This window comes from Mixophyes fleayi, chromosome 9 (assembly GCF_038048845.1).
Source record: "Mixophyes fleayi isolate aMixFle1 chromosome 9, aMixFle1.hap1, whole genome shotgun sequence".
In the NCBI taxonomy this organism is placed as follows: Eukaryota; Metazoa; Chordata; class Amphibia; order Anura; family Limnodynastidae; genus Mixophyes; species Mixophyes fleayi.
The window spans coordinates 31,996,428-32,009,726 of NC_134410.1; the positions used below are offsets into that span (position 1 = coordinate 31,996,428).

At 39.3% G+C, this 13,299-nt stretch overlaps 1 protein-coding gene and 1 long non-coding RNA gene across 3 annotated transcripts in view; one reads left to right on the plus strand and one right to left on the minus strand.

Annotated features, from left to right (window-relative positions):
- PLS3 (plastin 3) overlaps positions 1-13,299 on the plus strand; it is a 61,828-nt gene that overhangs the window by 12,209 nt on the left and 36,320 nt on the right. Inside the window, exon 1 of one of the 2 annotated variants that reach the window (XM_075187218.1) lies at positions 12,967-13,013. The exons of the other annotated variant lie outside the window; for it this stretch is intronic. The gene's annotated coding sequence lies outside the window, so the exon portion shown is untranslated. Of the gene's footprint in view, positions 1-12,966; positions 13,014-13,299 lie in introns of those variants that run through there. 2 annotated transcript variants of the gene reach the window in all.
- Positions 8,908-13,299, minus strand: part of LOC142102375 (uncharacterized) — a 53,052-nt gene continuing 48,660 nt past the window's right edge. Inside the window, exon 3 of the long non-coding RNA XR_012679257.1 lies at positions 8,908-10,750. This is a non-coding gene — a long non-coding RNA (uncharacterized LOC142102375). The remainder of the gene's footprint in view (positions 10,751-13,299) is intronic.

The window sequence follows — 13,299 nt, forward strand, 5'->3', positions numbered from 1 at the left end:
GTTAGAAATGGGTCATTCTCCAGCATAGGTTTTAGAAGTTTCATGTATCGCTGAGGATTACAGCAATGACTGTCGCTGGTATGGCACATGGGAGTATCTCATCCATACATTCCCTGGAAGGTGGACATGCCCCTTAAATTCCGATAAGAAATGTGAACTCCATTCTTATTTGGCTTTCTAATGTTTAAGTTAACAATTTGGACAAGGTGTTACCCATTTGATTGCCTTACCTGGTTGCCTACTATAGTGGTGTTTTGGATCTTAAAATGGCAAGGGTGTGTGTGTGATTCATATCATTATGGCCCCCGACCCTCGCTGCAAATCGCGTCATTACGTGAAGTGGGCAGGACGTGGGATGCCATCACGTCCCAAATTCAGGAGTCTCCCAGATGTTCCGAGAGAGTCGACAAGTTTGCTTCCCTACTGAACATTTTATCACATTTATTCCTCTTCTCTAACATAGTTATTATGGCTAATGGATAGGTAGGCTTTTATTGGTTGTTAAAGTTTAAAACCTCTTAGAGCATTATATGTGTCAGCAAGTGTTGCTTGGAATGTTGACTGTTCCACAATCCGTACGGTCACAAATACGCACTGTGCCTCTGAACACATGCTAAGAACAGGTGGCCTTGGACTATAGAAAAGGACTGATAAGTTATGGTCTAAAATGTTGTTGTTGTACAAATATAGTATATTACTGTGCTGCAAATGTTTTATAGTAAGGGCTATTGCTTGTTTATCAATACCCTGATCATACACTGCATCCTATTGAAAATTACTAATCAGGGTCATGCATTAATTGCTTTTTTGGACATAATCACGCACCGGCAGTCCCAGTGCAACCATCCAGCGAAACTAGGTTGCTTAGGGCACCAATGATAATGGGGCGTCTGAAACCCTGAATGAGCGACATAATGTCGCTCCAAGTGATTTTTATTTCTATTAATGCCCCTTCACCACCCCTCCCATGGAGTGCAGTCCGCAGCTTCTTATAGGCGAAGCTGCTCCTCCTTCGGGTCAGTGTTAAGTTTGGAGTGTGGTGCTTGACTATGATGTCATAGGAGCCGAGGAAGTGCCCTGCCCCCTGCCTGCTGAGGTAAGGGAGTACATAGAGAGGCCCAGGACTTGCATCTGCCTTATGCACAGGTCAATCACAAAATCTGACCTAACCTCTGCTTGTCACTCTGAATAGTATACAGGTCTAGGCGAGATTTCATGCATTTATTTTTTTTCCCCTCTGCAGTGTTTGTTCTACCTTCACATTGAGTGCAGATTTGTGAAGTGCCTGAGCTAATGTCTCATAGTGGGTTTCACTCATCTCTACCATGAGAGACTTTAAAGATAAGCTTGATAGGGGCTGGTTTTATTGATTCCATGATGCAAAAGGTGCGAATACTTTATATAGTGACTGTACATACATAGCATTTGCAGACAAAGTTCCAAATTTGAAAGCTTTTTTCCCCTGGCAGATCCCTATCTTTCAATAATCTTTAACCAATTATTTGTTACTCATGTTGCTGTTCCCAAACCCTGCCTGTTCCAATCAATGTGTTTAACTCATGGAGGTCAAAGGAGTGACCTGCCAAACCATAGTAAAACTGCAAGTTAACAACCACGTGTCAAACATGTGTATATGTTTACATTGTTCAAATGCCAGTGGGGTCTAGCTTTTATAAATGAATATTTATTGTAAACAAGTCTTTATAACGCTCATCATGTACATGACTTTATTGTTCTAAGGCCTGAGGAGATATTATAGTAAGGAATTTGCATGAATATCCTAGTTCAACAGAAAAATATTCCTTGTAACCATACATACATACATACATACATACATACATACATACATACATGTAAATATCCATGTATAATATCCAAAACACATACATGTGTATTTCACCTGTTTTTACTTTCTAGTTTTCTAGGGTTAATTATAGCATTTTATTGCCTATGATTTATTGCTATTGAAGACTTTTTTTTTTTTTTTTTTTTTTATTGAATGCTATTGTAGAACTTCAGGGAAAGTGAACAGCTCTGCCCTTCTGCCTACCCCTAGTGGTTATACTGATGTGTCCACAAACTTCATGGGTTGGAAAATGCAGGGCCGTAACTAAGGCTGTGCCACAGGGGCAACCGCCCAGGGCGCAACGCTGAAGGGGGGCGCAAATTAGGAATATTTTAGGCTCATTTGGTTAAAAATGAGGGCTAGTGGGGCGGCATTTGTCTTTCTCGCCCCGGGCGCTAGAATTCTAAGTTACGGCTCTTGGAAAATGTAAGTGGTTATTGTAAAATAATGGTGAAATATATATATAGCTAATTTTGCAGATCAGTTTATCACTATTTCAGATTTTTGAGTAGAAAACTGTAGGAGTGGTTTAATTTGTGAACCTATTCCTGTCTGGACAAGTCGGCATGAAGCTGCAGGTGTGTGTTTTCATGCTACTACTGATTTCAGGATATTCAAATCATGGACGAATGGGGGGGTGCTGCTGTTATTGCTTATTGCCAAGGAGCTGCCTGCACTTTATGGCTGGTGAAGTGGTTTAATCTATACTTTAAAGCTGCAATCCCTAGTAGGTCTATTTTGCCAACACCCTCTTTTATATAGCAAGTTAAGTACCTTTTTATGCATGCCTCCGATGGTTATTTTTGTTAGCTATCCTCCAACAAACCATTATATGCTTGTCAAAATCTCTCTGGAGGGTGCAAGTTATGGATGCCAGCCACACACAGACTGACAGCTTGTCATGTGAAGAGGAGGGAGTGGGGGATGTTATAGAACACAGAGGAGTGTGCCAAACCCTCTCTGCTCACTACATCATGTGCCATGTGACTGTGGTTGCCATGGTAGTCCATGAAACTATAGAATTATGAATCGTTAATAACAGCCAAATGTTAAATGCCAACATTCTTCTTATAGTGACTTCATTTTTTAAAGAGATCCTGCTTTAACAGGAACCCCTATGACAAACATTTAACATATTTGACAGTTAATCTAATTTCCAACGATTTACCAGCAATCCTAAACCTGTATTACTACTACACTAGTTGATAAGATAGGTTCTAAAGCTTCCTGGTGCCATAAAACTAACTCTAGAAAGATAAATCAGCTATGCTTGGTATTTACACACTTGGTCTACTCATTGTAGAAAGTTCATCGATAAAAAGGTGTCCGAACTTCACAACTAGTTTTAGATTAACAGGAGCACCATGACTGCAATTATACAGCATAATCAACATTTTCCAACTATTCATTTACCAACCTTCAACTTGCTTTAACAGCTTTCAGTATTAAACCAAGCATAATGTTGATACAACAAAACTGTATATTATAAATATTTAGAAATAACTGGTGTAAGGCCGACTATTTCCACACACATTGTATAATGTCAGTCAAGTAAAACCATATATCTTTAAATGTTTATAATTAACCCTTAATTTTTTTCCCCTTGGTATTGTTGCTTTAAATGTCATTTAAAAAGCCCCTGTCTATGCAGTTTTGAAAAAACGTCAACTTTAAAAGTACAGCCCTAGTATAAGCCCAATTGCTGAAGTGCGTTTATAAACCCACCTACCATGGCTGATAAAAAAAACAAAGCAAAAGAAAACAAAAACAAGAGTCTATAAAGCTGTGCCCCTGCCTCTTTACTATATACCTTAGACGTTATTTAAATTAACTAGGCAGGACAGACAGAACCCAGTAAATGTAGCAGTAGGGGGACTTATTGGGGCACCCTACCAGTCTGTCTTCGGTTGACGTTCCGCTTGATCTCAGTTCTACATAGAGTGGGTATCGGAACAAGTATAGGGGGTTGGCACATGCGCAGTGAAGGGCAGGAGGGTGCTGGAGAGCTCAGCACTAGCCTCTGACCGTAGGCGTGGGCATAAATTCCTGTAACAACATAGGGTCATTTAGAATAAATGTGCTGAAATATGGCATTTAATAACATGCTCCTGCCAGTACATGGGATGTTCATTAATAGTTATAGCTGTCTGGAAGAGGGCTGACTTCACCCTGGCATGTTGAAAAGCGACTATGGAAGAATCTATAGTGCTGCAATCCGCAGTAAATGTAACTTGGTTGCATTTAGACTGCAGTTTCAAAATGACAGGCAGAAAGAAGGTGGTGGTCCACACGTTTGTACACTTCCCAAGTTTGCAGCTCTCTGAGCCAGGACAGACTGCATAGTGGGCATGGCCACATCGCAATGTTGGCACATCCACTGGAGCCGTATCTTGCACTTCTGGAGATGTAAGCAGCCCCCCTCCCACTCCTAAACGGCCCATTCATTGGCATGCCAGGAGTGCGGCAGCGGCTCACCGCCGCTCTACTGCTGCTTCACTTTTATTTTTTATTTTTTTAACTTTACGTATTTAGTATCGCTCTATTCAGAACAAGACTTGAAAAAGTTTTGTTTTTTTTAAATCTTTCTAATTGACTTTTTTTTTCTTTTTGTTTTGTTATTCTAATTTGCTACTAAAACAAATCCCTATTGCTTACAGAAAATCCAATATTAGGGTCATTGTAACTAAAATAAGTTATTCCCCATGAAGAGGATGCATCCCAAACATTTACCATGAAAGGGACAATGCAGTATACTTCTTTCATGACCTTTTTTTTTTTTTTTTTTCTCTCTAGGAGGGGTGCCTCAGTAATTGGATGTGTTTTTGCTATATTCGGAATAACTACAAAATATAATTACATTGATTGCATTAAAGTTTTGATATGGTTTTTGCATTCCCTGGAGTACCTGGCTGACTATTTACACAACCGCTATTATCAATGTCTCTGACAAGCAGGCTTGTTATGTTAGTTGACTGCCCCTTTGCATTAATGTGTTATGTCACAGAGTAATGGTTCATGAGATTGTGGATTGATGGATTAGCATAACATTGTGATTGCTGTCTGTTTAATAATTAACAGTGAGAAAAAAATATTTTTGGGAGTTGTAACCAAACAGAAACACTTACAGACTTCCTTGTCCACCTAACGTGGTTGCGGACCAAATAGTGATGGTTTCTCTGCCATTAATTAATAGTACATTATTGGTGTTACTATTGGGATCTAACAGAACATTAAAAGCACATTTCACCTTCTAGTGAAAGATAAAAGGATAATCTCAATATCAAAACGTGTTCTTTAGGATTTAAAGGGTTTATTTTGTTAAACATGGAAAAGTTGTTTTCACCATCCCCCCTTACCTGAACGGCGGGAGTCCCTCACTTGGGCTCCCATTCCTTGAGGGTGGCGACCCATTAGGATATAAGACCTGGAAAGGAGGACCCAATTTGCAGTGAAGGTCGCAGAGAAGTGTACATTGAGCCTTCCGGCTACTGCGTCATTCTGCGGCTTCTGCCAGTGGTGTAATTAGGTTTCAAATTGTCAGAGCCAGTGGTTACCTTGCAGCGAAATGTGGTTAGTGTCCACTTTCTTAAGTGGCAGGAGGAGGGCCCGATATAGTGCTCCTCAGACCTGCTCTGCAACTTGTGTCCCCCTTTTGTGGAGTCCATCCCCCTGAGTGCATAAAAAGGTCCAAGGGAAGGTTCCAACACTGCTCTAATTCTTTATATTTTCGTAAATGACTTTTTTATAATCTTTGAACCACATTCAACCTTGCTGAAATCATTTGTGTAACAAGCTAGTTAAAAGCTAATCTTCCTCTGTTAACCATAGAGTACATTATTACCAGTACCTCATATGACATCACAGGCAGGAGACTTAGAATCGCCATTTAACCTCCGCTTCTGTGCAAACCATTATTCTCTAGTTTGGAATGTGTGCGGGAGCTGCTGTTCGAAAATGCAGAACAGGTTTTCACTGTTAATGCTTTAATTTTACGTTAACAATATCAAAGAGAGTAGTCAGAAAGGCTTACCAAGAGAGGGGACTACTTTTACTTTGGTTAAATGTTGTGTTTGCTTTTCTGGCTGTTCAGCGGGGCTGTAGGTGGTCTTTGCTTGTCTATAGTTAAAAGCCACTTGGCGTCATGTTATAAAACGGAAAGCCCTATGGCTGGTGAACACTTCAAGGGCCCATCGCTGGAAATAAGATTCACTGGAGATTAGCTTCCCTGTGCAAAACAGAATCCTCCAGCCCTCTATCTAACCTCTCTCAAGATGGTAATACAGATGTAGGTCATTTCATTTGAACTGGTGCTTGGGAGGGGAGAGAATGTGCCACATTTCTGTCTTTAGTCTACTTGCTAGATTACTGTTTACTGGAGAGTAATTTTTGACCTTTCCAAAGTAAGTTCTTCATGTGCCATTATCCTACCCCAATCTTCTCTCCGTACAACAGCCTGGATGTGCTCAAGTGATGATAAAAGGGTAGTCTGACCAGACGTAGTCACTGCCGGATTATGAAAATCTAAAAATGACTACAGGAAAGAGAGAATTCCCCCCTCCCCCCTCCCCTATCTCCTTCCAGCCTGAGCAATATATTATTCATATCCCCGTACTAGGCACATACTGAAGTCTGGTACATTACACACTTTGTAGCACTTTGTGTTCAAATATAAAGTTTACAGGAAGACAAGAATTTATATTGCACTAGATCTATGTACCTTTTGGGTTTATATTTTCAAAATGCCGTAACTCTTTTTTTTTTTTTTTTTTACTGTTTCTTTTTATATAAAATAACACTCTATGGGTGAGGTTAGAACGTATCTATTCTAGGCACAAATACAGTCTGCCAAACAAGGTATTTCTGTAAAGGCTAATCTCTGCTGTGGCATAAAAAGGGACACTCCCTAAATAAGATGTCTCAAAATAGAACACTTTAAGTTGAGCATGAATGTTTAGTTAGAAATGGTTTTTCTTTTTCTGACCCTACCCTTTTGGATGTTAGGGTGAGCCTCACATTCCACGATGGCATGAAAATGTAACCTACATGTTCGGAGTGTCAAACTATTTTGACTTAATGGTTTTGTTTTTGGTTTTTTTTGTTTGTTTTTTTTCCTACCCTACCAGATCAGAATCTGATGAATTGAACTTTAATAGAATGATAATAATAATAATAATAATTAATATTATTATTATTGGGATCAGCATAGTGGAACCACTTTGTTTGGAGATAATATAGACCTGGGTGGGGAAGCTTATGACTGTCTTACCAATACCAATATCTTTCCTGCCCACCCGTAACAATAATGTAGAGGAGCGGTAATGAAACGAGGGTGAAGACATTTTGTGCTTGTAATATAGAACCCAGTGCTGTCACTTATCATTGGGGGCAGATGGGTCAAAGCTGCATTTTTAATATGATTGGATTCCCTGGAAAACAAGAAAGGCATTTGATACACCCAATGAAAGCTGCATTTCTGAAGCCTAACAGCAAGGTGTACAGTATATTGTTCCGTTAAGTGAGCCTTAGGGAAATTACAGATTGATTTGTGCATAGCTTGATGAAGCAGGAAATGTTCCTTTAAGATCCATGATCTTTTACTAAGTAAGGCTGATGGTTATGTTCTTCTGTGCAAACACCAAGCATGAAATATTTTCTTTACAAGCAGCTTTCAGCTACTAATTTTACTGCAAGCAAGGTGTGGTTGGTCTTATTAGTCAGACAGGTTTGCTTAGGTGACTTCACTTCTTCTCTTTCCATGTGTCATTCTGATCACACCCATGTACATCCCACAAATATTGTGAAATGCCGATTGATGATGAATTTTAGAACAGGCAAGAAAAATCCATAGTTCATATTCCTGATTCTAAGTAAAGTCAGACTTGACCTGTTGTAGTGCCCCAGATGGCTACACATTGGATGATTGTGTTTTGCGGGTGAACCAATAATTAGCCAATCACTTCCTTGGGAATTAATGACATCACTGCAGCATGTGTTGGGTGTATTTCAGCTCCACAAATGGCTGCCTTCCCTGTGTGTAGGTGAAATATACACTTAAGCAGAGATGGAGTGGTAAAATCAGTTCTAGTTACTGGTGTGGGGCCAGATTGATTTGTGTTTCGACTTTATACATTGTATCATGCTAATAGGTTTGCTAAGTGCAGATAGGAATAGGTGAGCTTCCCTGAGACCTCTATGGGCTTTGTTGTATGACGTACATTTTTGCACCGTAATTAAAGCAAAGCATTCCTCTTTAAAGAAATACTTTGAGTTACTAGATGAGCAAAGTTGCTCCTCTTTAAAAATAAACTAAATATGATGATCATATTCTACACTATAGGCTCCAGTTTTGAACACAGCAAGTTTTACAGCCATTTTTTTTTTGGTGAAACCTTGGAAGTTTGGGACATTAGGATCGCTGAATTACCACTGCAGAGCAGTAATTTTCGTCTAGACTAGTGCGTATTATTAGAGGGGATATTGGGGACTGATGACAGCTGCACAGTTTTAGTATGAATCATCTGCTGATTTTCTAGAATAGACTGGTTTTCCCTACCATCATGTGAGGTGGAGGGTAGTAGGGAAGGATGCCAAGGTTTTTTTTTTTTTTTTTTTTTTTTTTTTCATGCACTGATGAGGTTCATTGTCATCATAAGTTTTCAAACTAGTATTTGTTCTGCCGTTGCCAGGGGAGTTATCCATTGGTCTTCTTATTATGACTTCTCATTTTGAACAGTCTGCACCATCGATACACACAGTTAAATCACCACTCCCTGTCTGTAATGCAAAGTGCATGTAAATCAACCCCATACAGTAAATGGTTTGTGCAAGGCATAACCGCTCTCGAGACTTGCTTTTTTTTTTTTTATTGCATATTTTGCATTCTATAGTTGCAATGTTTTTTATGGCACTTTGAGTATAAAATAAAAAAAATATACGTAGGCTATAAGCAAATTAAAGTACAACAGAAAATGTTTTTGTTTGTTTAAAATATTTATTTTTCATTTACATTGTGTGGATTTGTAGCAAAAATCTACTGCTTTGTAGATTATATAAACCAAGGACTCCATACTATCTTCTTGAGGTGATAACAGCTGACATTTGTCTTGTAATTTTATGTGACACGCTTGTGATAAAACAGACCACACCTCCTAGTGCCGCTTTGCCATACTAGCCACTTGCTGATTGGGAGTGTTAAGTGCACGGCTCCGCGGTACCCCAGTTGTGGAGGAGTTGTTGCGGCCAGCGCCAGAATCCTCCACTGGTACCTGGAGCTGCTTGCTTCTGGATGGTGTATGTAACTGCTGCAGCTCCTCTTTGTTTGAACTTAGGTTGGGTCCTCAGGACAGTTGGGTAGCGGGACGCTAGGCTCAACACAAGATGATAGCTGGAGGATGGATTGGAATGTTAACTGTTATCTGTAGTTCACAGAATTCTGCAGGTACGGTTGTTTCACAGAAACAGAGCAGGATCTTTAGAACTAGTGATGTTTGTCCAGAAATGGTTCTTAAGAGAGCTGTTCGCCAAAGTTAAAGTAATCCAGGTATTATACGCTTACATGAGGCCCCCTCTTAATCTGTCACAACTGAGTTTCTAATCTATTTAGAGGATACTTTGGGCTCATGATGTTCTACATTACTATGTGGAAGGGGGTTGTCCCCGTCCTGCAAAACAAAGGGGGACTCAAACCCCCCTCTCCACATTGGCTTCACAAAGTCTCAGATTGGTGATTTTAATCTTGACCGCAAGCAACTGTCCTCTAGGATACCTACCCAGGGGTCTAGCGGCACTCCCAACCTGAAATTTGGTTCCTGGGAACTTGGCCTTAGACCCCTTGGTTGCTGTATCCCTTCTACCACTGTTAAAGCTTTTAGGTTGAATCCAGGAGGTGCTACTAGATTTATATATGGTTCTACTCTGCGGCTGCCATCCAAGGCTAACCACCAGGTATCCGACCAGACATAACACTGTTGGATTTGTCCCAGTCACCATTATAACCCTAACCCTAATACCACTAGGGATTAGTACTTTTTACTGATGACTCAATAATTACATATTTAGGTATTTAACTGTTCTCTTTATATACAGAATAAAACATCCGTGGAAATTGTTTAGTTTCGGAAAGGATTTATTTGAATTTAAAATTACTTTTTATTGTTAAGTGTTTTAATGGTTGGAGATGACTAGTCCACGTTAGGTGTCATACAGTTCTGCAGTACTTGTGTTCTTTAATGAGCCATTATCTACTGAAAGTCATTCAGGAACAAATGACGGGGCCATACACAAGGTGTAATGTGCTATAATCTGCTGATGGCGCCTCCTCAAAGAATGGTTTGTGTTTTAATCAATTGCACTTAAAGTATGTTATAATGGGCATTCTGTCTGGTTATTACTATTGATGGGGAAACGCCTTCTGTATCCTAATCCATAATTAATGCGTTCTTCCTTTCCATGCATAATGCATTTGAGGAAAGGATTTTACCAACTAAAACTGGGGTTGCTCCGCAACACTCTGTGACTGGAAGTGGATTCATTAATTTTTGCCTCAATGCTATTTTTCAAAGTAGAGAGGGTGCAGGCTGTCTGTGCTGGTGTGGATTTTTTTTAGTTGTCTTTAATATTGCTGTATTGGTAGGGGTTCCAAACCTTTGTTTGACTCAATGGGGAGTACAGAGGGGCATGTGGTGTTTTGTTTGTTGGTGTTCACCATGACCTTGTGGTACAGACTATCGATTGCCAGAGTGGCTTAGCATTTTTGGTAGTCTGTCCTTGCGTACAGGAAGGACATGGTGGAGTGAATTCTGTCGGTGGATGTTGAGGATAGATACAGTAAGCACATACTACTCTGTGGTGTAGCTGGTTCTCTTGGCTTGGGTTCCTGGCTGCTTCTTAGACGACTATTGTCTGCTGTGGCGAGAAGGAAGGAAAAAAACAAACTATATTATTTGAAACTTTTGTAGGATTTTCCCGGAACACACAGAAGCTAAAAAGGGGACAGATAACCATTTCGGTACACCTCTGGGTACCTACAGCCATTTAATGCCTACAATTCCAGAAATGGGGTTTGTCCAATACCTATATCACAGCTCGCTGTGCCGGAGGAATGACGGCCACAGAAATTAATTGATAAGCAATTTCACTGCAGTACTAAAATATCTGTCAAATGTCACCTCCATATGAGGTCATAAAACGGACTCCTCATCTTAATCTTTCTGGCTATTTTTCTAGTGGCGCGTATTAGAACCAGTCGTGTCCACCCCAATCCCTCCCCACTTGGATGTCTCATTGTATGTGCTCACTTCATTGTGAAATGTCTCCTTCCTTATCTAAACTTGGCTTTAATATAAGCTGGTTGTTTTTGAGCAATATTCTTGGAATGATCAGTACTTATTACAAAAGACTTAAGCGAGGATATAATTATTGTTCTGCACTTAAGGCTGCTTTGGCACAATAGCAAGATCATGAAGCTTTCATTGGTAATTTGTCTTTTTGGTGCATAATAATTTGAAGGCTTCATATGGTGGAGGTAGAATTTTTTTTTTTTTTTATAACGGACAGCATATAGATAATTGGAAAGTAAACGACTTATTTTAAAGCGCTTTCATTGACTGACAAATCCCAGCAAATCTGAGGCTGTGGCTTCTGATTGGTTACTTATGGCAGCTACCAAATTCAGGAAGGCCATTGGCTGAGATATGTTGGGTTGCTTGATAAACATTGTACCAAGTATCACTGCGTGTAAAATGTACACCTATTTGGGGCTACTTGCAAAATATTTCCAGGTATATGTGGGTATACAATGAAAAGTTGGGGAAAACGGACCTTATAACAGCTGCTTCTGAATATTATTAGCAGTTTTGTTGCACCAGCCTTATGCTTGGTTCAAAACTGAAAGCTGTTAAAGCAGGTTGAATGTTGGTAAATGAAGAGTTGGAAAATAACATTAATGTTGTATGTTTGCAGCCATGGATTTCATGGTAATTAAGAACCTGTTCACCTCCTCTAAACCAAATTGTGAAGCTTGGACATCTTTTTATAGTTGAACTTTCTACAATGTTGGTTTTATGGTCCCGGGAAGTTTTACTCAGTAAAGCTGGTTATTTGGTGCAATTAACAACTCCCAGGATTTGTCCATTTAGTACAATATTTGCAGCTGGGTCTGTGCAGCTTGGCTCTATAATAGGGTTAATTCCCAGGAGTATTATGTGTGTGATATGTTTTTACTGCAAGCTCAAAGAATCCATGTATCTGGTCTTCCCAAGTGTTGCTAAGAATATACGTCACATTGTTAGGAGTACACACAAGTTTCCTTATTGTGTGAACATTTCCTGCTGTATTTGTTCTTGTCGTCCGGTATCCTATAGAATTATGTTGGAATAGATAATGACCACCTGTGATGTGTCCCAAGCACATCTTGTAGCTTTATTTTAACGTTCCCAATACTCTACTTTGAGTTCTGAAGTTTTGCCCCATAATGCTCTTTTGTAAAAATAAAGTTTGATTTGTTTAAAAAAAAAACAACAAAAAAAACAAACAAAACCCAACAACTTTGGACACTTACAATAAGCGTACACCTTTTAAAATACATACTTCCAAATAGTGATTGATAAGCTTCAATGCAAAGATAAACTACAAGTTAGTCTTTAACCCCTGATTTTACAGCCCAATACACCACTCCTAACACTTGATGAGGTCATGTGGACACTTATAGTAAGTGTAAACAGTCACACCTCTGAATGCATTGTAACTATATACATGACTGTGTGCACACCTTGGAAGAATTCTGGACAAAATTAAAACAGCAGTTTTCTGCACTAAGGTAAAAGGTTCCTTAATCGCTGAAGTTTGCAATTTCTTGCAGGGGGAATGTCTTTCCACTGGGGTATGGACAGGGAGATAGATCTAAAAGTGGCTGAGCCATAAATGAATATAAAAGGACAAGAATAGAAGCACAGTTATGTATATGTTCACACACTGAATATGGTAGATCAAAGACCTTGTGCAAGGCACAACCGAAGGATAATCCTTCAATTTCTGCCTTCTATGTCTAGTGAGCTGACATGGGACACACCCTTCGTTTACTAGGTGCTTTTTGTTAAATGCATGTCCTTTGCCTCATTCCATTTGTTTGACGGCAAGGAAGCAGGAGCTTCTGTGTTCTTCTGTTAAGGTAGACTTGGCATAGTAGAAAAAATAAGCAATTTTAGACTATTATTTTTTTAAACTTTTTTGTATTTTTGTTGTTTGCATAAAATGTTGATCAATTTATACCTCTTGTTTTTTTGTTTTTAGGTTTATTACATCAACCTGTGCATTTTTTTTTCTTTTTTTTTCAATGGAATGCTTGACAATTAAGTCTAAAAGGATTGTAACGTGCCTTGTTAGTTCTATTGCTGACAGCATTCACATATACTGTATCGCAATCATTCCATATATTTTCCTACACTGTCAGTTTG